Source organism: Protopterus annectens, chromosome 7.part1 (genome assembly GCF_019279795.1).
Source record: "Protopterus annectens isolate FY-2018-M chromosome 7.part1, PAN1.0, whole genome shotgun sequence".
NCBI classification, from domain to species: domain Eukaryota; kingdom Metazoa; phylum Chordata; order Ceratodontiformes; family Protopteridae; genus Protopterus; species Protopterus annectens.
The window spans coordinates 459,598,602-459,624,258 of record NC_056740.1 but is presented as its reverse complement, the minus strand read 5'-3'; the positions used below and the strand labels follow the sequence as shown (position 1 = coordinate 459,624,258).

The 25,657-nt window shown below is 35.9% G+C and overlaps 1 protein-coding gene across 1 annotated transcript in view; it reads right to left on the bottom strand.

Moving 5' to 3' along the window:
• Positions 1-25,657, bottom strand: part of LOC122807828 (stimulated by retinoic acid gene 6 protein-like) — a gene marked incomplete in the record, with an annotated part of 2,062,125 nt that overhangs the window by 1,157,223 nt on the left and 879,245 nt on the right.

The window sequence follows — 25,657 nt, the reverse complement described above, 5'->3', positions numbered from 1 at the left end:
CTGTTTAATGCTAATTTATAATGAAAATTGTATAATATGTTGGGGCTTTTCTCCCCGGGCCAATGCTGAAAAAGGGCTCTTCAGCTCAGTCAGACAATCCCTGTCAACAAATGTAAAATAAAATAAATAAATTATAATGCAAGTTATTAGAGCACATTGTTCAGTGCATATTCTTATAACACATAGTAACACATTTGTTTATCACATATTGTTGTTATAACACATATAAGAGTGCATTGTTCAACTCATATTGTTAGAGCACATTGTTCAGGGGATATTCTTATAACACATAATAACACATTTGTTTATCCCCCCCTAAAGGGCCCATACCTATACAGGAAGAATGCAGAGTCCCTGTAATCAAAACTATGCAGGTAAAAGCTGCACTCTCTAAAGCCAAAAGCACAGCATCCATGGGACTGGACAACATCCCAGGCTGCATTTTACACGTACTTCAGAATGAACTGGCTCCCCACTTAAGTACCATGTTCAATAATCGCCTCGCATCAGGCTTTGTGCCCACTGAATGGCTCACAGAAACAGTTATCCCACTCCACAAAGGGGGAGCCACCACTGATCCCAGGAACTATTGTCCTATTAGCCTGACGAGCCTAGTCTGCAAGGCCATGGAACTCATAAACAAAAACATTGGTAACCTCCAAACTCTGGATCCCACCCAGTTCGGGTTTGTGAAAGGCAGATCATGCCTCCTGAACCTGATAGACTTCTTTGAGGCAGTCACCAAAGCCGCAGATGAGGGTAAGTTGGTTCACACAGCCTATCTTGACCTTGCCAAGGCTTTCAACACCATCCCCCATTCTGGAATTATAGCTAAACTCACTAAACTAGGTATAAATCCCTATGTCACAAGATTGGTTACCAACTGACTCACTGACGAACCCACACTGTAAAAGTTGCAGGCTCCAAATCTGACCTCAAACCAGTGACAAGTGGAGTACCACAGGGTTCAGTCCTGGGACCTCTCCTGTTTGCTTTCTACTTCTCTGAAGTACAGGCTAACACAGAAGGCCTCTGACTAATGAAATTCACAGACGACTGCAAACTAGGAGCCATAGTCAAGTCCCTAAATGATGTGGACATCCTACAGAAGGGCCTCGCTGAGACAGATGCCTGGTGTCAGAGCCATGGCCTCAAGCTCAATGCCAAAAAGTGCAGTGTCAACCCCTTTGGTAAAAACTCTGTACTTATGAACTACCACATAGCCAGCAATCTGCTTAACACCAAATGCGTGATAAGAGACCTTGGGACCCAGATGGACAGTAGTCTCTCCTTTGATAGTCACATCACCACAGTAGTCAGGAAGTCTTTCTACATGGTACACCTCATCATAAAAGGGTTCTCATCCAGGAAAAAAGAGGTCATTGTTCTCCTCTACTCGACACTCATTAGACCCATTATAGAGTACAATGCCCCTTTTGGAATGTACCTCACAAGACATCTGCAGTACCTCACAAAGAGGATTACTGGCCTCAAACAAATGCCCTACACTGACCGTCTCAAAAAACTCCAGCTTTACTCCGTAGCATATCACCTACTCCAAGGTGATCTCTGCCTAACATATAAAGCTATGTCAAACTCAGAGCTGTTGGACATGCTACACCTAAAGAAATCCCAATCCCTCCAAGCTACACGCTCTAGGGACCTAAACCTTGTCACCACAATAAACAGGACATGCTGGAGGGATAGATTCCTGACCCTGAGACTTCCCATACTCTGTAACAGGTTACCTATCTATGTCAAGTAAAGTTCTTCATTAGCACTCTTCAAGAAAAATCTTGATGAGTGGATGGGAAATAGGAAATACACCCCAGGGATCAATTCTGTGTCTCTGCTCGACAGTGGCACTGGAAAATCACTTTCTTGGGTGGTAAAAGCCAGGGAACCTTGTTGGCTAGGCTTACGTAGGCCCTTGGGCCAATAGCCTAGTACTTACTTATGAACCTATTGTTGTTATAACACATATAAGAGCCCATTGTTCTACTCATACTGTTAGAGCACATTGTTCAGGACATATTATTTTTGTAACAGATATTATTAGAGCATGTTGTTCAGTGCATTTTGTTATTATAACATGTTATAAGAGCATGTTTTCAGCTGATATTGATATTATAGTGCATATTACTAGACTGCATTGCTCAGCGTATATTGCTGTTATAGCACATGGTATATAAACACGTTGTTCAACGCATATCGTTATTATAAAGCATGTTATCAGGTCAGACTATTGAGCACATACTGTTATTATAACAAATGTTATAAGAGTTTCTTATTCCTTCCATATTTTATTATAACAAATATTATTAGATCACATTTTTCATTGCATATTGTTATAAGGAAGCATATCATGAGAGGACATGTTATGAGAGGATATTGTTTAGCACATAATGTTAATATGTTATTAGAGCACATTGTTCTAGCACATAAATATTATAACACACACTGTTAGAGCACAAAGTTCAGTGGATATTATTAAAACAAATTACTAAAGCTAACTGTTAATTGCACCTTATTATAGCACAAAAGAGTACACTGTTCCCTGAACCATGTTATTATAATGCATATTATAAGATCAAATTATTCAGTGCATGTTATAGCACATATTAGCACATTTCAAGTTGTAGCCGGTTATAGATCGCCCACCATGTCCAAAGATGCTCACTCTGCATTCCTTGAGACATTGGAAAATATAAAGGTCCTACCCAACACCATAATCTTGGGTAATTTCAACTACCCTGGTATAGACTGGGTGAACTACCAATGTTCCAACTCCTATGCTCAGCGATTCATAGAATTTATAAATTCAAATGCCCTTGAACAACTAGTATGTTCCCCCACTAGAGGGGACAACATATTGGATTTAATCATCACAAATATGGGTGCCCATTGTACTACACCCATTATCACCCCCTCCTTGGTCAGATCCGACCACAAACTGATAACCCTGGACATCATCACTCCTCCACCTCCCCCAATCAAAGAAACCATAGTCAAAAATCTTTCCAAAGCAAACTTCAAACTACTTGCATCCGAAGTAGAAAGCTTCACTATTCCCTTGCAGAAGGATAATGATATCCAGGATACAGAATCCTACACCAAGGCACTCTATATGCATCTTCAGGATTGCATGGACCGTGCTATCCCAAATAAAACCAAGGCTCCTTCCTCAAGCAAGAAGAAACCAGTCTGGTGGACCCTGGCCATAAGCAAACTTTACAATAAAAGGAGGAGACTTATACAAAAAAAGGCCAAATCTCAAGTAGAAAAATCATCCCTGATCAGCATTAGTAAGAAATTGAGGGCCCTCATCAAGTCAACTAAAGCCAATTTTGAAAAGAAAGTTGCCAAGGATGCCAAGGATAACCATAAGGCCTTCTATGGCTACGGCAAAAACCTAAATGGCAACGCTCAAGTCTGTTCTGAGCTAGTACAAAATGGAACAAAATACACTGACCCTTCTGACATTGCCAACATCTTGGCTGACAGGTTCAGTGCAAACCCCCCCCCCCTCACCACCTACAGGGCCTATTACCATTCTAGGGGATTGTGTAAGTCCAATTATTACTGATATATTGGTTAACAAAGCTTTATCTAAAGCTAAAAACACTGCCTCCATAGGACCAGATGGTGTCCCAGGCTGTGTCAAACGCGAGCTCCAAAAGGAATTAACCCCGCATCTTAATACCCTGTTCAGTCTCAGCCTCTCCACAGGATATGTGCCCATAGAATGGTGCACGGCAATGGTGGTCCCGCTACACAAGGGTGGGGCCACAACTGACCCTGGGAACTACCGACCAATAAGCCTGACCAGTCTGATCTGTAAGGCTATGGTGTGAATCATTATGGAACTCATAAATGGAGAGATTGGGAACCTCCAGTCGCTGGACCCCACACAGTTCGGCTTTGTCAAGGGCAGATCATGCCTACTGAACCTGGTGGATTTCTTTGAGACAGTTACTCAGGCTATAGATAAGGGAAAGGAGGTACACACAGCTTACCTTGACCTTGCTAAAGCATTTGACACCATTCCCCATTCAGGTATTATTGATAAGCTCACCAGCCTGGGCATAAACCCTTATGTCACAAGATGGATCGCAAACTGGCTCTCAGACAGATCCCATAAAGTAAGAGTAGCGGGATCTATGTCCGAATCCAGACCAGTAATGAGTGGTGTGCCTCAAGACTCTGTCCTGGGGCCCCTCCTGTTTGGCATATACTTTTCAGAAGTACAGGCAAGCACGGAAGGGCTGTGGCTGACTAAGTTTATGGACGACTGCAAACTGGGTGCTATAATAGAGTCTCTGGCCGACATGGAGATCCTCCAGAAGGGCCTAAATGAGACTGACGCATGGTGTCAAAGCCATGGTCTCAAGCTAAATGCAAAATAATGCATGGTAATCCCCTTTGGAAAAAACAGAGTACCCGCAAACTACAACATAGGAGATAATCCCCTGAAATCTGAAGAAGAAATAAGGGATCTAGGGACCCAAGTAGTAAGCTTTCCTTTAAAAACCATGTTGCCAAAGTGGTTAGAAAATCCTTCTATGTGACACATCTGATCACAAAAGGGTTCACATCAAGATCTAAGGATGTAATGGTGCCCCTCTACTCTTCCATCATCAGACCCATTATTGAGTACAATGCACCAATTGGAATGTACCTGGCTAGACATCTCCAAAAGCTGGAGAGACCACAAAGGTACCTAACCAAGAGGATTACTGGCCTCAAACAGTTGCCCTATGCAGCACGATTGAAAAAGCTAAGTCTGTTCTCTGTTGCATACCACTTTCTCAGAGGCGATCTCTGTCTAACGTACAGAGCCATGTCCAACCCAGAATTGTTGAACATGCTCCATCTTAGCAAAACCAAATCTACTCGAGCTACACACTCTAGGGATATAAACCTCAACACAACAATGAATAGAACATGCTGGAGGGATAGATTCCCTTCGCAGAGACTTCCCTTACTATGGAACAGGGTCTCGATCTACATAAGACCGAGCCCCTCACTATCACTCTTCAAGAGGAACCTTGATGAGTGGATGGGTAACAGAAAGTTCACACCAGGGATCACACCAACAGCACTACTAGATAGGGGCCAAGGGTACTAGCTGCTAGTACAAGGGTCTAGGGAACAACTAAAGGGGTGGTGAATACTGCACAAAATGGCTGGGCTAATATATGCCTTTGGGCAGATAGCCCAGTACCAACCTATGAACCTATATTACAACAGCACACTGTTCAATGTACAATGTTATTATAGTACATATTACAGCACATTGTTCAACGTACGCTATTAAAGCACACATTACAACAGCACACTGTTCAATGTACGCTATTATAGCACATATTACATTACATTGTTCAATGTACGCTATTATAGCACATATTACTACAGCACATTGTTCAATGTACGCTATTATATCACGTATTACAACAGCACACTGTTCAATGTACGCTATTATATCACGTATTACAACAGCCCACTGTTCAATGTACGTTATTATAGCACATATTACAACGTTACATTATTCAATGTACGCTATTATAGCACATATTACAACAGCACATTGTTCAATGTACGCTATTAAATCACATATTACAACAGCACACTGTTCAATGTACCCTATTATATCACGTATTACAACAGCCCACTGTTCAAAGTACGTTATTATAGCACATATTACAACAGCACACTGTTCAATATACGCTATTATAGCACATATTACAACAGCACACTGTTCAATGTACGCTATTATAGCACATATTACAACAACACACTGTTCTATGTGCACTATTATAGCATGTATTACAACAGCCCACTGTTCAATGTACGCTATTATAGCATGTATTACAACAGCACACTGTTCAATGTACACTATTATAGCACACATTACAACAGCCCACTGTTCAATGTGCGCTATTATAGCACATATTACAACAGCACACTGTTCAATGTGCGCTATTATAGCACATATTACAACAGCACACTGTTCAATGTTTGCTGTTATTATAGCATGTAATACAACAGCACACTGTTCAATGTGTGCTATTATAGCATGTATTACAACAGCACATTGTTCAAAGTGCGCTGTTATAGCATATATTACAACAGCATACTGTTCAATGTGCGCTATTATAGCACATATTACAACAGCACATTGTTCAATGTACGCTATTATACCATGTATTACAACAGCACACTGTTCAATGTACGCTGTTATTATAGCACATAATACTACAGCACATATTTCAATGTACGCTGTTATTATAACACATATTAGAACATTGTTCAATGCATGCTATTATAGCACATATTACAACAGCACATTGTTCAATGTATGCTGCTGTTATACCACATATTACAACAGCATATTCAATCTACACTGTTATTATAGTACATATTACAACAGCACATTGTTCAGTGTACGCTATTATAGGATGTATTACAAGAGCACGCTGTTCAATGCATGGTGTTATTATAGCACATTTTACAACAGCACACAGTTCAATGTACACAGTTACAGCACGTATTACAACAGGACACTGTTCAATGTGTGATGTTAATATAGCACATATTACAGCAGCACATTGTTCAATTTACAGTATTATAGCACGTGTTACAAAAGCACATTGTTCAACGCACGCTGTTATTATAGTACGTATTACTACACTACATTGGTCAATGCACGCTGCTATTATAGTACATATTACATCTGCACACTGTTCGATGTACGCTATTATACCACATATTACAACAGTGCATTGTTCAATGTTCGTTATTATTATAGCACATATTAAAACAGCACACTATTCAATGTATGCTGGTATTATAGCATATATTACTACAGCATATTGTTCAATGTACACTATTATAGCACATATTACTACACCACACTCTTCAATGTACTGTGTTATAACACGTATTACAACAGCACATTGTTCAATGTACACTTTTAATATAACACATATAACACCACATTGTTCAATTTACAATATTATAGCACATATTACTACACCACACTCTTCAATGTACTGTGTTATAGCATGTATTACAACAGCAGATTGTTCAATGTACGCTCCTATTATAGCACATATTACAACATATTTTTCAATGTACGCTGTTATAGCATGTATTACAACAGCACATTGTTCAATGTATGCTTTAATTATAGCACATATAACACCACATTGTTCAATGTACACTATTATAGCACATATTACAACAGCACATTGTTCAATGTAAGCTCCTATTATAGCATATATTACAGCACATTGTTCAATGTATGCTATTATAGGACCTATTAAAACAGCACATTGTTCAATGTATGCTATTATAGCACGTATTACAACAGCACACTGTTTAATGTACACTGTTATTATACCACATAATACAACAGCACACTGTTCAATGTACTCTATTACACCAGATATTACAACAGCACACTGTTGAATGTTCGCTATTATAGCACATATTAAAACAGCACACCATTTAATGTACGCTGTTATTATAGCACATATTACTACAGCACACTGTTCAATGTATGCTGGTATTATAGCATATATTACAACAGCACATTGTTCAATGTACCTTATTATAGCATGTATTGCAACATCATACTGTTCAATGTAAGCTATTATAGCACCTATTACAACAGCACTTTGTTCAATGTATGCTGTTATTATAGCAAGTATTATAACAGCACATTGTTCAATGTACAGCTTTTACAGTACATATTACAACAACACATTGTTCAATGTATGCTGTTATATCATGTATTACAACAGCACATTGTTCAATTTACACTATTATAGCAGATATTACTACACCACATTGTTCAATGTACGCTCTTATTATAGCAAGTATTACAAAAGCACATTGCTCAATGTACAGCTTTTTTAGCACATATTACAACAGCACATTGCTCAATGCATGCTATTATATCATGTATTACAACAGGACATTGTTCACTGTACTCTATTATAGCCATATTACAACAGCACATTGTTCAATGTACGGCGTTTATAGCAGGTATTACTACAGCACATTGTTCAATGTACATTGTTATAGCAGTATTACAACAGCACACTGTTCAATGTATGCTATTATAGCACCTATTACAACAGCACATTGTTCAATGTATGCTGTTATTATAGCAAGTATTATAACAGCACATTGTTCAATGTACAGCTTTTACTGCACATATTACAACAGCACATCATTCAATGTATGCTGTTATATAATGTATTCCAAGAGCACATTATTCACTGTACGCTATTATAGCACATATTACAACAGCACATTGTTCAATATACATTATTATAGCAGTATTACAACAGCACACTGTTCAACGTACTCTGTTATTATAGCACCTATTAGAACAGCACACTGTTCAGTGTACAATATTATAGCACATATTACTAAAGCACAATGTTCACTGTACTCTATTACAGCCATATTACAGCAGCACATTGTTCAATGTATGGCTTTTATAGCAGGTATTACTACAACACATTGTTCAATGTACATTGTTATAGCAGTATTACAACAGCACACTGTTCAATGTATGCTATTATAGCACCTATTACAACAGCACATTGTTCAATGTATGCTGTTATTATAGCAAGTATTATAACAGCACATTGTTCAATGTACAGCTTTTACTGCACATATTACAACAGCACATCGTTCAATGTATGCTGTTATATAATGTATTCCAAGAGCACATTGTTCACTGTACGCTATTAAAGCACATATTACAACAGCACATTGTTCAATATACATTATTATAGCAGTATTACAACAGCACACTGTTCAACGTACTCTGTTATTATAGAACCTATTAGAACAGCACACTGTTCAGTGTACAATATTATAGCACATATTACTAAAGCACAATGTTCACTGTACTCTATTACAGCCATATTACAGCAGCACATTGTTCAATGTACGGCTTTTATAGCAGGTATTACTACAGCACACTGTTCAATGTACGTTGTTATAGCAGTTTTACAACAGCACACAGTTCAATGTACGCTATTATAGCACCTATTACAACAGCACATTGTTCAGTGTATGCTGTTATTATAGCAAGTATTATAACAGCACATTGTTCAAAGTACAGCTTTTACAGCACATATTAAAACAACACATCATTCAATGTATGCTGTTATAGCATGTATTCCAAGAGCACATTGTTCACTGTACGCTATTAAAGCACATATTACAACAGCACACTGTTCAATGTACTCTGTTATTGTAGCACCTATTAGAACAGCACACTGTTCAATGTACACTATTATAGCACATATTACTACAGCACATTGTTTAATGTACGCTGTTATTATAGGACATATAACAACAGCACGTTGTTTAATGTACGGATTTTATAGCACTTATTACAACAGCACATTGTTCAGTGTATGCTGCTATTATAGCACATATTACAACAGCACACTGTTCGATGTATGCTATTATAGCATGTATTACAACAGCACACTGTTCAATGTATGCTATTATAGCACATATTACAACAGCACACTGTTTAATGTACGCTATTATACATTGTATTACAACAGCACACTGTTCAATGTACACTATTATAGCATGTATTACAACAGCATACTGTTCAATGTACACTATTATAGCATGTATTACAACAGCACACTGTTCAATGTACGCTATTATAGCATATATTACAACAGCACACTGTTCAATGTACACTATTATAGCATGTATTACAACAGCACACTGTTCAATGTACGCTATTATAGCATATATTACAACAGCACACTGTTCAATGTACACTATTATAGCATGTATTACAAGAGCACAATGTTCAATGTGTGCTATTATAGCATGTAATACAACAGCACACTGTTCAATGCACGTTATTATAGCATATCTTACAACAGCCCACTGTTCATTGTATGCTATTAGAGCATGTATTACAACAGCACACTGTACAATGTACGCTATTATAGCATCTATTACAACAGCACACTGTTCAATCTTCACTATTATAGCATATATTACAACACCACACGGTTCAAAGTACGCTATTATTGCATATATTACAACAGCACACTGTTCAATGTGCGCTATTATAGCATGTATTACAACAGCACATTGTACAATGTACGCTATTATAGCATATATTGCAAGAGCACACTGCTGAATGTACACTATTATAGCATGTATTACAACAGCACACTGTTCAATGTACGCTATTATAGCATATATTACAGCAGCACACTGTTCAATGTACGCTATTATAGCATGTATTACAACAGCATAATGTTCAATGTGCGCTATTATAGCATGTATTACAACACCACACTGTTCAATGTACACTATTATTGCATATATTACAACAGCACACTGTTCTACACTATTATTGCATATATTACAACAGCACACTGTTCAATGTGCACTATTATAGCACATATTACAACAGAACACTGCTCAATGTACACTATTATAGCATATATTACAACAGCACACTGTTGAATGTACACTATTATAGCATGTATTACAACAGCACACTGTTTAATGTACGCTATTAAGGCATGTATTACAACAGCACATTGTTCAATGTGCGCTATTATAGCCCATATTAAAACAGAACACTGCTCAATGTATGCTGCTATTATAGCACATAATACTACAGCACATAGTTCAATGTACGCTATTATAGCATGTATTACAACAGCACACTGTTCAATGTACACTATTATAACACATATTACAACAGCGCATTGTTCAATGTACACTATTATAGCATATATTACAACAGCACACTGTTGAATGTACACTATTATAGCATGTATTACAACAGCACACCGTTCAATGTACGCTATTATAGCACATATTACAACAGCGCATTGTTCAGTGTATGCTGTTATAGCACGTATTACAACAGCACACTGTTCAATGTACACTATTATAGCATGTATTACAACAGCACACTGTTCAATGTGCACTATTTATAGCACATATTTCAAGAGAACACTGCTCAATGTACACTGCTATTATAGCACATAATACTACAGCACATAGTTCAATGTATGCTATTATACCACATATTACAACAGCACACTGTTCAATGTATGCTATTATAGCACATATTACAACAGCACACTGTTCTATGTACAGTGTTATAGCACGTATTACAAGAGCACGTTGTTCAATCTACGCTATTATAGCATATATTACAACAGCACACTGTTGAATGTACACTATTATCACATATATTACAACAGCCCACTGTTCAATGTTCGCTATTATTATAGCATATATTAAAACACTTTGTTCAATATACACTATTATAGCACATATTACAACAGCACACTGTTGAATGTATGCTGTTATTATAGCACGTATTACAACAGCCCACTGTTCAATGTACTCTGTTATAGCACATATTACAACAGCACACTGTTCAGTGTTGCACTATTATAGCATGTATTACAACAGCACACTCTTCTATGTATGCTATTATATCACATATTACAACAGCACACTGTTGAATGTACACTATTATAGCATGTATTACAACAGCCCACTGTTCAATGTTCGCTGTTATTATAGCATATACTAAATCACATTGTTCAATATACACTAATCTAGCACATATTACAACAGCACATTTATCAGTTTATGCTGTTATTAAAGCACGTATTAAAAGCACAATATTCAGTGTATGCTATTGTAGCATGTATTACAACAGCCCACTGTTCAATGTATACTATTATAGCACATATTACAGTACACTGTTCAATGTTTGCTGTTATTATAGCATGTATTAAAACAGCACACTGTTTAATGTGCGCTATTATAGCATGTATTACAACAGCTCACTGTTCAATGCACACTATTGTAACATATATTACAACAGCACACTGTTCAATGTGCGCTGTTATAGCATGTATTACAACAGCACACTGTTCAATGTGCGCTGTAATTATAGCATGTATTACAACAGCACACTGTTCAATGTGCGCTATTATAGCATGTATTACAACAGCACATTGTTCAATGTGCACTATTATAGCATGTATTACAACAGCACATTGTTCAATGTGCACTATTATAGCATGTATTACAACAGCACTCTGTTCAATGTACGCTATTATAGCATATATTACAACAGCACACTGTTCAATGTACGCTATTATAGCATATATTACAACAGCACATTTTTCAATGTACGCTATTATAGCATGTATTACAACAGCACATTGTTCAATGTACGCTATTATAGCATGTATTACAACAGCACATTGTTCAATAAATGCTATTATAGCATGTATTACAATAGCACATTGTACAATGTACGCTATTATAGCATGTATTACAACAGCACATTGTACAATGTATGCTATTATAGCACATATTTCAACAGCACACTGCTGAATGTATGCTGCTATTATAGCATATAATACTATAGCACATAGTTCAATGTACGCTATTATACCACATCTTACAACAACACACTGTTCTATATACTGTGTTATAGCACGTATTACAACAGCACACTGTTGAATGTACACTATTATAGCATGTATTACAACAGCCCACTGTTCAATGTTCACTGTTATTATAGCATATATTAAAACACATTGTTCAATATACACTATTAAAGCACATATTACAACAGCCCACTGTTCAATGTACGCTATTATAGCATATATTAAAACACATTGTTCAATATACACTATTATAGCATGTATTACAACAGCCCACTGTTCAATGTTCGCTGTTATTGTAGCATATATTAAAACACATTGTTAAATATACACTATTATAGCACATATTACAACAGCCCACTGTTCAATGTACGCTATTATAGCATATATTACAACACATTGTTCAATATACACTATTATAGCATGTATTACAACAGCCCACTGTTCAATGTACGCTGTTATTATAGCATATTTTAAAACACATTGTTCAATATACACTATTATAGCACATATTACAACAGCACATTGATCAGTTTATGCAGTTATTAAAGCATGTATTAAAAGTACATTGTTCAGTGTATGCTATAGTAGCATGTATCACAACAGCCCACTGTTCAATGTACGCTGTTATTATAGCACATATTACAGTACACTGTTCAATGTACATTATTATAGTATATATTACAAAAGCCCACTGTTCAATGTACGCTATTATAGCATGTATTAAAACAGCACACTGTTCAATGTGCGCTATTATAGCATGTATTACAACAGCACACTGTTCAATCTGCGCTATTTATAGCACATATTTCAACAGAACACTGCTCAATGTACGCTGCTGTTATAGCACATAATACTACAGCACATAGTTCAATGTACGCTATTATACCACATATTAAAACAGCACATTGTTCAATGTACGCTACTATAGCGCATATTACAATAGCACACTGTTCTATGTACTGTGTTATAGCACGTATTAGAAGAGCACATAGTTCAATGTACGCTATTATAGCACATATTACAACAGCACACTGTTGAATGTACACTATTACAACATGTATTACAACAGCCCACTGTTCAATGTTCACTATTATTATAGCATATATTAAAACACTTTGTTCAATATACACTATTATAGCACATATTACAACAGCACACTGTTGAATGTATGCTGTTATTATAGCTTGTATTACAACAGCCCACTGTTCAATGTGCGCTGTTATAGCACATATTACAACAGCACACTGTTCAATGTACGCTATTATAGCATGTATTACAACAGCCCACAGTTCAATGAGCACTGTTATAGCACATATTACAACAGCACACTGCTCAATGTACGCTGCTATTATAGCATATAATACTACAGCACATAGTTCAATGTATGCTATTATACCACATCTTACAACAGCACACTGTTCAATGTACACTATTATAGCACATATTACAATAGCACACTGTTCTATATACTGTGTTATAGCACGTATTACAAGAGCACATTGTACAATGTACGCTATTATAGCACATATTACAACAGCACACTGTTGAATGTACACTATTATAGTATGTATTACAACAGCCCACTGTTCAATGTACATTATTATAGCATGTATTACAACAGCCCACAGTTTAATGAGCACTATTATAGCATGCATTACAATAGCAGACTGTTCAATGTACACTATTATAGCATGTATTACAACAGCACACTGTTGAATGTATGCTGTTATTATAGCATGTATTACAACAGTCCACTGTTCAATGTATGCTGTTATTATAGCATGTATTACAACAGTCCACTGTTCAATGTATGCTGTTATAGCACATATTACAACAGCACACTGTTCAATGTACGCTATTATAGCATGTATTACAACAGCCCACAGTTCAATGAGTACTATTATAGCATGCATTACAACAGCACACTGTTCGATGTATGCTATTATAGCATGTATTACAACAGCACACTGTTCAATGTACACTATTATAGCATGTATTACAACAGCACACTGTTGAATGTATGCTGTTATTATAGCATGTATTACAACAGTCCACTGTTCAATGTATGCTGTTATTATAGCATGTATTACAACAGTCCACTGTTCAATGTATGCTGTTATAGCACATATTACAACAGCACACTGTTCAATGTACGCTATTATAGCATGTATTACAACAGCCCACAGTTCAATGAGTACTATTATAGCATGCATTACAACAGCACACTGTTCGATGTATGCTATTATATCATGTATTACAACAGCACACTGTTCAATGTACACTATTATAGCATGTATTACAACAATGTATGCTATTATATCATGTATTACAACAGCACACTGTTCAATGTACACTATTATAGCATGTATTACAACAGCACACTGTTGAATGAGCACTATTATGGCATGCATTACAACAGCACACTATTCGATGTATGCTATTATAGCATGTATTACAACAGCACACTGTTCAATGTACACTATTATAGCACATATTACAACAGCACACTGTTGAATGTACACTATTATAGCATGTATTACAACAGCCCACTGTTCAATGTTTGCTGTTATTATAGCATATATTAAATCACATTGTTCAATATACACTAATCTAGCACATAGTACAACAGCCCACTGTTCAATGTACACTATTATAGCATATATTACAACACATTGTTCAATATACACTATTATAGCACATATTACAACAGCACATTGACCAGTTTATGCTGTTATTAAAGCACATATTAAAAGCACATTGTTCAGTGTATGCTATTGTAGCATGTATTACAACAGCCAACTGTTCAATGTACGCTATTATAGCACATATTACAGTACACTGTTCAATCTTTGCTGCTATTATAGCATGTATTAAAACAGCACACTGTTCAATGTGCGCTATTATAGCATGTATTACAACAGCACACTGTTCAATTTACTCTATTATAGCATGTATTACAACAGCACACTGTTCAACGTGTGCTATTATACCATGTATTACAACAGCACACTGTTCAATGTACGCTATTATAGCATGTATTACAACAGCACACTGTTCAATGTGCGCTATTATAGCATGCATTACAACAGCACACTGTTCAATGTGTGCTATTATTGCATGTATTACAACAGCACACTGTTCAATGTATACTATTATTGCATGTGTTACAACAGCAAACTGTTCAATGTACGCTATTATAGCATGTATTACAACAGCACACTGTTCAATGTTCGCTATTATAGCACATATTACAACAGCAAATTGTACAATGTATGCTATAATAGCACATATTACAACAGCACACTGTTCAATGTACGCTATTATAGGATATATTACAACAGCACACTGTTCAACGTATGCTATTATAGCATGTATTAAAACAGCACACTGTTCAATGTGCACTATTATAGCATGTCTTACAACAGCACACTGTTCAATGTACACTATTATTGCATGTATTACAAAAGACCACTGTTCAATGTACGCTATTATAGCATGTATTACAAGAGCACACTGTTCAATGTACGCTATTATACCACATATTACAACAGCACACTGTTGAATGTATGCTGTTATTATAGCATGTATTACAACAGCCCACTGTTCAATGTGCGCTATTTATAGCACATATTTCAAGAGAACACTGCTCAATGTACACTGCTATTATAGCACATAATAAGACAGCACATAGTTCAATGTATGCTATTATACCACATATTACAACAGCACACTGTTCAATGTACGCTATTATAGCACATATTATAACAGCACATTGTTCAGTGTACGCTATTATAGCATATATTACAACAGCACATTGCTCAATGTACGCTGCTATTATAGCACATAATACTACAGCACATAGTTCAATGTACGCTATTATACCACATATTAAAACAGCACACTGTTCTATGTACTGTGCTATAGCATGTATTACAAGAGCACGTTGTTCAATGTACGCTATTATAGCATATATTACAACAGCACACTGTTGAATGTACACTATTATAGCATGTATTACAACAGCCCAGTTTTCAATGTTTGCTATTATTATAGCATATATTAAAACACATTGTTCAATATACACTATTATAGCACATATTACAACAGCACACTGTTGAATGTACACTATTATAGCATGTATTACAACAGCACACTGTTCAATGTGCGCTATTATAGCACATATTACAACAGCACACTGTTGAATGTACACTATTATAGCATGTATTACAACAGCCCACTGTTCAATGTTCGCTGTTATTATAGCATATACTAAAACACATTGTTCAATATATACTAATCTAGCACATATTACAACAGCACATTGATCAGTTTATGCTGTTATTAAAGCACATATTAAAAGCACATTGTTCAGTGTATGCTATTGTAGCATGTATTACAACAGCCCACTGTTCAATGTATACTATTATAGCACATATTACAGTACACTGTTCAATGTTTGCTGTTATTATAGCATGTATTAAAACAGCACACTGTTTAATGTGCACTATTATAGCATATATTACAACAGCACACTGTTCCATGTACACTATTATAGCATGTATTACAACAGCACATGGTTCAATGTACGCTATTACAGCATGTATTACAACAGCACATTGTTCAATGCACGGTATTATAGCATGTATTACAACAGCACACTGTTCAATGTGCGCTGTTATAGCATGTGTTACAACAGCTCACTGTTCAATGCACACTATTGTAGCATATATTACAACAGCACACTGTTCAATGTGTGCTATTATAGAATGTATTACAACAGCACACTGTTCAATGTATGATATTATAGCATGTATTACAACAGCACATTATTCAATGTACGCTATTATAGCATGTATTACAACAGCCCACTGTTCAATGTTCGCTGTAATTATAGCATGTATTACAACAGTACACTGTTCAATGTTCGCTGTAATTATAGCATGTATTACAACAGCACACTGTTCAATGTGCGCTATTTATAGCATGTATTACAACAGCACATTGTACAATGTATGCTATTATAGCATATATTACAACAGTATACTGTTCAATGTACACAATTATAGCATATATTACAACAGCACACTGTTCAGTGTTCGCTGTTATAGCATGTATTACAACAGCACATTGCTCAATGTGCCCTATTATAGCATGTATTACAACAGCACATTGTTCAATGTGCACTATTACAGCATGTATTACAACAGCACACTATTCAATGTACGCTATTATAGCACATATTACAATAGCACACTGTTCTATATACTGTGTTATAGCATGTATTACAAGAGCACATTGTTCAATGTACGCTATTATACCACATCTTAAAACAGCACACTGTTCAATGTACGCTATTATAGCACATATTACAATAGCACACGGTTCTATATACTGTGTTATAGCACGTATTACAAGAGCACATTGTTCAATGTACACTATTATAGCACATATTACAACAGCCCACTGTTGAATGTACACTATTATAGAATGTATTACAACAGCCCACTGTTCAATGTTCGCTGTTATTATAGCATATATTAAAACACAATTTTCAATATAAACTATTAAAGCACATATTACAACAGCCCACTGTTCAATGTATGCTATTATAGCATATATTAAAACACATTGTTCAATATACACTATTATAGCATGTATTTCAACAGCCCACTGTTCAATGTTCGCTGTTATTGTAGCATATATTAAAACACATTGTTCAATATACACTATTATAGCACATATTACAACAGCACAATCAGTTTATGCTGTTATTAAAGCATGTATTAAAAGTACATTGTTTAGCGTATGCTATTGTAGCATGTATTACAACAGCCCACTGTTCAATGTACGCTGTTATTATAGCATATATTAAAACACATTGTTCAATATACACTATTATAGCACATATTACAACAGCACATTGATCAGTTTATGCAGTTATTAAAGCATGTATTAAAAGTAAATTGTTCAGTGTATGCTATTGTAGCATGTATTACAACAGCCCACTGTTCAATGTACGCTATTATAGCACATATTACAGTACACTGTTCAATGTACATTATTATAGTATATATTACAAAAGCCCACTGTTCAATGTACGTTATTATAGCATGTATTACAACAGCACACTGTTCAATGTATGCTATTATAGCATATATTACAACAGCACACTGTTCAATGTGCGCTATTATAGCATGTATTACAACAGCACACTGTTCAATTTATGCTGTTATAGCATGTATTACAACAGCAGGTTGTTCAATGTACGCTATTATAGCACAAATTACAACAGCACATTGTTCAATGTATGCTATTATATCATGTATTACAACAGCACACTGTTCAATGTACGCTGTTATAGCATGTATTTCAACAACCCACTGTTCAATGTTCCCTATTATAGCATATATTACAACACCACATTGTTCAATGTACACTATTATAGCATATATTACAACAGCACATTGTTCAATGTGCGCTATTATAGCATGTATTAAAACAGCACACTGTTCAATGTGTGCTATTATGGCATGTATTACAACAGCACACTGTTCAATCTGCGCTATTTATAGCACATATTTCAACAGAACACTGCTCAATGTAAGCTGCTATTATAGCACATAATACTACAGCACATAGTTCAATGTACGCTATTATACCACATATTACAACAGCACACTGTTCAATGTATGCTATTATAGCATATATTACAACAGCACATTGCTCAATGTACGCTGTTATTATAGCACATAATACTACAGCACATAGTTCAATGTACGCTATTATACCATATATTAAAACAGCACATTGTTCAATGTACGCTACTATAGCACATATTACAATAGCACACTGTTCTATGTACTGTGTTATAGCACGTATTACAAGAGCACATTGTTCAATGTACGCTATTATAGCACAAATTACAACAGCACACTGTTGAATGTACACTATTATAGCATGTATTACAACAGCCCACTGTTCAATGTTCACTATTATTATAGCATATATTACAACACTTTGTTCAATATACACTATTATAGCACATATTACAGCAGCATACTGCTGAATGTATGCTGTTATTATAGCATGTATTACAACAGCCCACTGTTCAATGTACGCTGTTTTAGCACATATTACAACAGCACATTGTTCAATGTACGCTATTATAGCATGTATTACAACAGCCCACAGTTCAATGAGCACTATTCTAGCACATATTACAACAGCACACTGCTCAATGTACGCTGCTATTATAGCACATAATGCTACAGCACATAGTTCAATGTACGCTATTATACCACATATTACAACAGCACACTGTTCAATGTATGCTATTATAGCATATATTACAACAGCACATTGCTCAATGTACGCTGTTATTATAGCACATACTACTACAGCACATAGTTCAATGTACGCTATTATACCACATATTAAAACAGCACATTGTTCAATGTACGCTACTATAGCACATATTACAATAGCACACTGTTCTATATACTGTGTTATAGCACGTATTACAAGAGCACATTGTACAATGTACGCTATTATAGCATGTATTACAACAGCACATTGTACAATGTACGCTATTATAGCACATATTACAATAGCACACTGCTCAATGTACGCTGCCATTATAGCATATAATACTACAGCACATAGTTCAATGTACGCTATTATACCACATCTTACAACAGCACACTGTTCAATGTACGCTATTATAGCACATATTACAATAGCACACTGTTCTATATACTGTGTTATAGCACGTATTACAAGAGCACATTGTACAATGTACGCTATTATAGCATGTATTACAACAGCACATTGTACAATGTACGCTATTATAGCACATATTACAATAGCACACTGCTCAATGTACGCTGCCATTATAGCATATAATACTACAGCACATAGTTCAATGTACACTATTATACCACATCTTACAACAGCACACTTTTCAATGTACGCTATTATAGCACATATTACAATAGCACACTGTTCTATATACTGTGTTATAGCACGTATTACAAGAGCACACTGTTCAATGTATGCTATTATAGCACATATTACAACAGCACACTGTTGAATGTACACTATGATAGCATGTATTACAACAGCCTACTGTTCAATGTTCACTGTTATTATAGCATATATTAAAACACATTGTTCAATATACACTATTAAAGCACATATTACAACAGCCCACTGTCAATGTACGCTATTATAGCATATATTAAAACACATTGTTCAATATACACAATTATAGCATGTATTACAACAGCCCACTGTTCAATGCATTCTGTTATTATAGCAAATATTACAACACATTGTTCAATATACACTATTATAGCACATATTACAACAGCACACTGTTGAATGTACACTATTATAGCATGTATTACAACAGCCCACTGTTCAATGTTCGCTATTATTATAGCATATATTAAAACACTTTGTTCAGTATACACTATTATAGCACATATTACAACAGCACACTGTTGAATGTATGCTGTTATTATAGCATGTATTACAACAGCCCACTGTTCAATGTACGCTGTTATAGCACATATTACAACAGCACACTGTTCAATGTATGCTATTATAGCATGCATTACAACAGCCCACAGTTCAATGAGCACTATTATAGCATGTATTACAACAGCACACTGTTCGATGTATGCTATTATAGCATGTATTACAACAGCACACTGTTCAATGTACACTATTATAGCATGTATTACAACAGCACACTGTTCAATGTACACTATTATAGTTTGTATTACAACAGCCCACTGTTCAATGTTCGCTGTTATTATTGCATATATATATATTGCATATTACAAAAACGTCATTGATCCCCCTTTCAGACCTCTTGTAGATGGAAGGGGTTCTATTACGTATGCATGCGCCAAAGTAGTGGACGGGATTCTTAAACCACTTTTGAAGGAAGAACCACAGATTTGTAGGGATTCTTGGGGCTTTCTGGAAAGTATCAACAATCTTAAATTCAATATCAATGCCATTTTTCTGGTTGTGGATATCAAAGATTTATACACAGTAATACCCCACGACATAGGTATTGAATGGACCATCGAATTTATGCGTAGCAAGGGCGCTGCCAGGGAGCAAATTTATCTTGTTGAAACCTTGTTGGATTTGGTTTTGGTAAATAATTTTCTGGTATTCAAAAATAGTTATTATCTACAGAAAACAGGTATAGCTATGGGTTCCCCATGTGGCTGTACATTTGCGAATAGCGTTCTAGCCCATTGGGAACATCATTTTTTGTTTAAGAACCCTTGGTTTAAACAATATGCCTCTTGGTACACTAGGTACCAAGATGACATGTGTTTTCTGTGGAATGGGTCACATGATCTGGTACCACAATTTATCGAAAGCTTGACACAGATGACTGAATTTTTAGAATTTACCTACACAATAGGTCATGATGAAATTGAATTTCTGGATGTCAAGCTAATTAAGGACACACAATTTAACAAATTCAAATCCACAATTTATAGAAAACCAACCTTTTCAAACTGTTACCTTCATTTTACCAGCTCTCACCCCTACCACCAAAAACGTAGTGTGGTTAAGGGACAATATGTGTGAGCAGCCAGAATGGTTTCAGAGGAAGAGGATTTCAAAAAAGAATGTGATTTCTTGGGTATTATGTTTCTCAAGAGAGGGTACCCTGGAACATTAATACAGGAAATCAAGGAAGAGGTGGTTAATAAGAGAGGAAATGGACATTTCTGTCCTATTTTAGGCGGGGGCACCATTTCAATACCAGATAATACAAATCTAAGTCAACATCCCTCCATTAGGTTTCTTTTTACTTATTGCATTGATTTCAAGACAATAAAGGAAATTATTTCCAGGAACTGGAGAATTTTGTATGAGGATAAAACCTTAGTTAAATTTATAGGAACACGCCCAAATTTTACTTATAGGAGAGGTTCCAATTTGAAAAATTTGGTCGAAAGATCTAAAGACAATAATAATAAAAGTAAGGGTAGAACTGGAATGACTAAATGTGGGATGTGCACATATTGTAGACACATCCAACCAGGAGGAAGGATTGACATCAATGGGAAAGTTGTATCAATAAATGGAAAGTTTAATTGTGATTCCAAGGGGGAGGTGTATGTGGCCACTTGTAGGGGATGTAAGGCCTTTTACATTGGTAAAACCGACAGACCCCCTCAAGAAAAGGATATATGAACATCTTTATGCCATCAATAGATTAGATATGATGAATGCTTTGGCAAAACATATCAGCTCTTATCCAGACCATTGCTTTGCATTTACAGTTATTCAACAAGTTGTCCCCACCATTAGAGGGGGACCTTGGCAACTATGGTTGGAGGAGCAAGAACTACTTTGGCAGATAAGAACTTCTGCATATGTTCCCCCAGATTTGAATGAGGCAGTTTCAATAAAATGTATTCTTAAGTTAAGGGCTTTAAAAAGATAAACACATATATTAAAAAGTTTTCAAAAAAGTTAAAAAGATAAATACATAACAAATAATTCATAATAAATAATTTACAAGCTGTCATTAAGGAAGGATTAAAAGCTTAATTAAATTTTTAAGGCTGTGGCATATTGTATTGTCGGCCTGACATGTAATCTGATACACTACACATATATTTTCAACTTATGGTATGGTTATTTCATCTTATTATGAATTTTGCATGTATCAATAGTGGAATATTGTTGGGAGTAGATCATACAGTGGTTAAGTGTTTTTTGGTTTCATACACAATATAGTGAGTCTATGACATGTTAAGTAACATTCATGCATCTTATACAAATAGTAATATATATGTTAATAGTATTAAGACCTACACATATATACATATAAAAGATGTATAACTTGTGTTTCTAAGATATTTATTGTGGTGGCCTCAACATGTGGGGCACATACAATTAAATATTATTGAAGTTATCATTAGCCCCCTCTCTGAATACGCTGATTTCACTTATTATATTATATTATATATATATATATATATATATATATATATATATATATATATATATATATATATACACATATATTTTTTATCATTGTTTATCATTTGCTATATATTTTTTATTATTTTTGGTTGTCACCAATATTATTACTTTTATTAACAGAAAAATTTGCATCAATGTTCTGTGAAAGAAGATGTTTCTGTGCTTTTAAGACAAATCTCGTGTCAGTTGACATGAGAGTTTTTATTGGATTGTTGATTTCAAATGATTATTTAATTAATGTTGTTCTCAATGGTAAATGTTGCAGTCTGATGAAGGTGGAGTCATTTTCTCCGCCGAAAGCGCTTACTGTGAATATTCTAATAAACAGCTCATGATACTACCTGTTGCTTGTTTTGTTTGCCACGTTCTCTTGGGTTATCCAGTTTGTTTTACATTTTTATTGTTTGTTCCAGTTTGTCATGGCGAGTGGCAACGGTAACGCTGAACAGGGGCTTGAGCACAGTAGGGCTGGTTCGCAAGTTCTGTTTTCCCAGGATGAAGAGGGGAATGCAGTTGATGTACCTAACGCGCATGGAGCTAGCGTGACCAACGGAAGTCAGGAGAGGGGGCGTTCTCAAAGCGATCTTTCCGTCTTGGTTAACATGCTGATGGCCAAAGTAGATCAGCTTTCACAAAAATTAGAACACAAGTTGTCTTCTAATGCTGAGAATCTCTCTCAGCATAATTCCACGAGTGGGGTTAATGGTTTGGAGCCTCATCCGTTACCGAGCAGGAGTAATGCGTACCTAATTGCACAGGAGCATGGAACGCAATCTGTATCAGGACATTCTTCAACTTTGTTTCACGGTAACAGAGGGCATCTCAACAATCGGAATCCAAACCAAGATTCCACTAATATGGGACTAATACCTAACATTACGGCCTTTTTGGCAAACAAGAATTTTTTCTCCACTAGTACCAATGAGGCGGAGGACAATCAGGATACTGTGGTGAGTTCCTTTTTAGACAACTTGAATGCTTTTGATGTCAAATTATTTCGTTGTAGGAAACTTCAACTTGAGGTCTCCTACTTAGAACAATGCATAGACAAAAAGATTATCCCCAAGGGGTTGCGGCAATGGCGCTTCCCCGCCGGTTTAGTGCACAATTCAGTGTTCTACAAGGAACTGCTGGAACTGTTTGATACACAAGGATTTGAGTTCCTTAGGTCTTTAATTAACTTTTATGATAATGAAATCAATGCTTTACAGGAAGAACTTATTGGTTTGGAAGCCTCTTTGCAGCGAGACCCAGATTTTCTCAGATATAAATATGATTATCTGAGAATCATTTCTAGTATAGAGGCATCCATATCCAAAATGCTACTTAAAAAAAGAAAGATTGACAGAGATGTGCTGGACTATAAAAACAACAAAGCTTATCCTGCCCCACCATTAAATCAAAATCCTGTTGGTATTTTACCCTCGAATTTGGGAGACAATGACCCCAATCAGAGAATAAACGAGCCAAGGGATGAAGACACAGTTCAACCTGTACATAGAAGTGAACGTATTAGGAACAACAATCACAACCTTGCCCATCAAAACATTCCCATAGAGGTTGAATGTCAGTCTGATAGGGAAGAAAGTAATCAGGGTTTTCCCATGGCCAGGGACAGGCGGTCCAACACGGGGGCCCAGAACAACAGGGGCCCCAACAATCGGGGGAGGACACAGAGGAGGAAGAGGGGGAACCAACGGAGGAGATAATTCCATCTTCCTCCAATTTGGGGCCTGTCATTTGCTCTAATAACCAGGGTGATTTTCACGTTTACAATTACACTATCTTGACAGTAAATACAGAAATGGTGGAATTTTTTTCCAAAGGACTAACATTTGTGCCGGATAAAAAATGTGACATTGTGAAAACGATTATTGATTTAAAAATGTTTACATGTAAATTGAATTAAGCTGTTTGTTTAGGTAACACTCCTTCCCTGATTAATACCTATAGAGTGGCCAGTATTTTTAATCCCCCTTTAAATGGTTTTATAAACATGTTTGAAAGGATATGTGAACAAGATCTGAGGGCAATGGTATTTGGTAGAGCAAACTTACCATATAGGAAGGGTAAGACTAGCTTGAACGTCTCAGACACTGAACTGGCGTTTTTGAACCTTTTAAATGAGTGTAACATCATGGTCA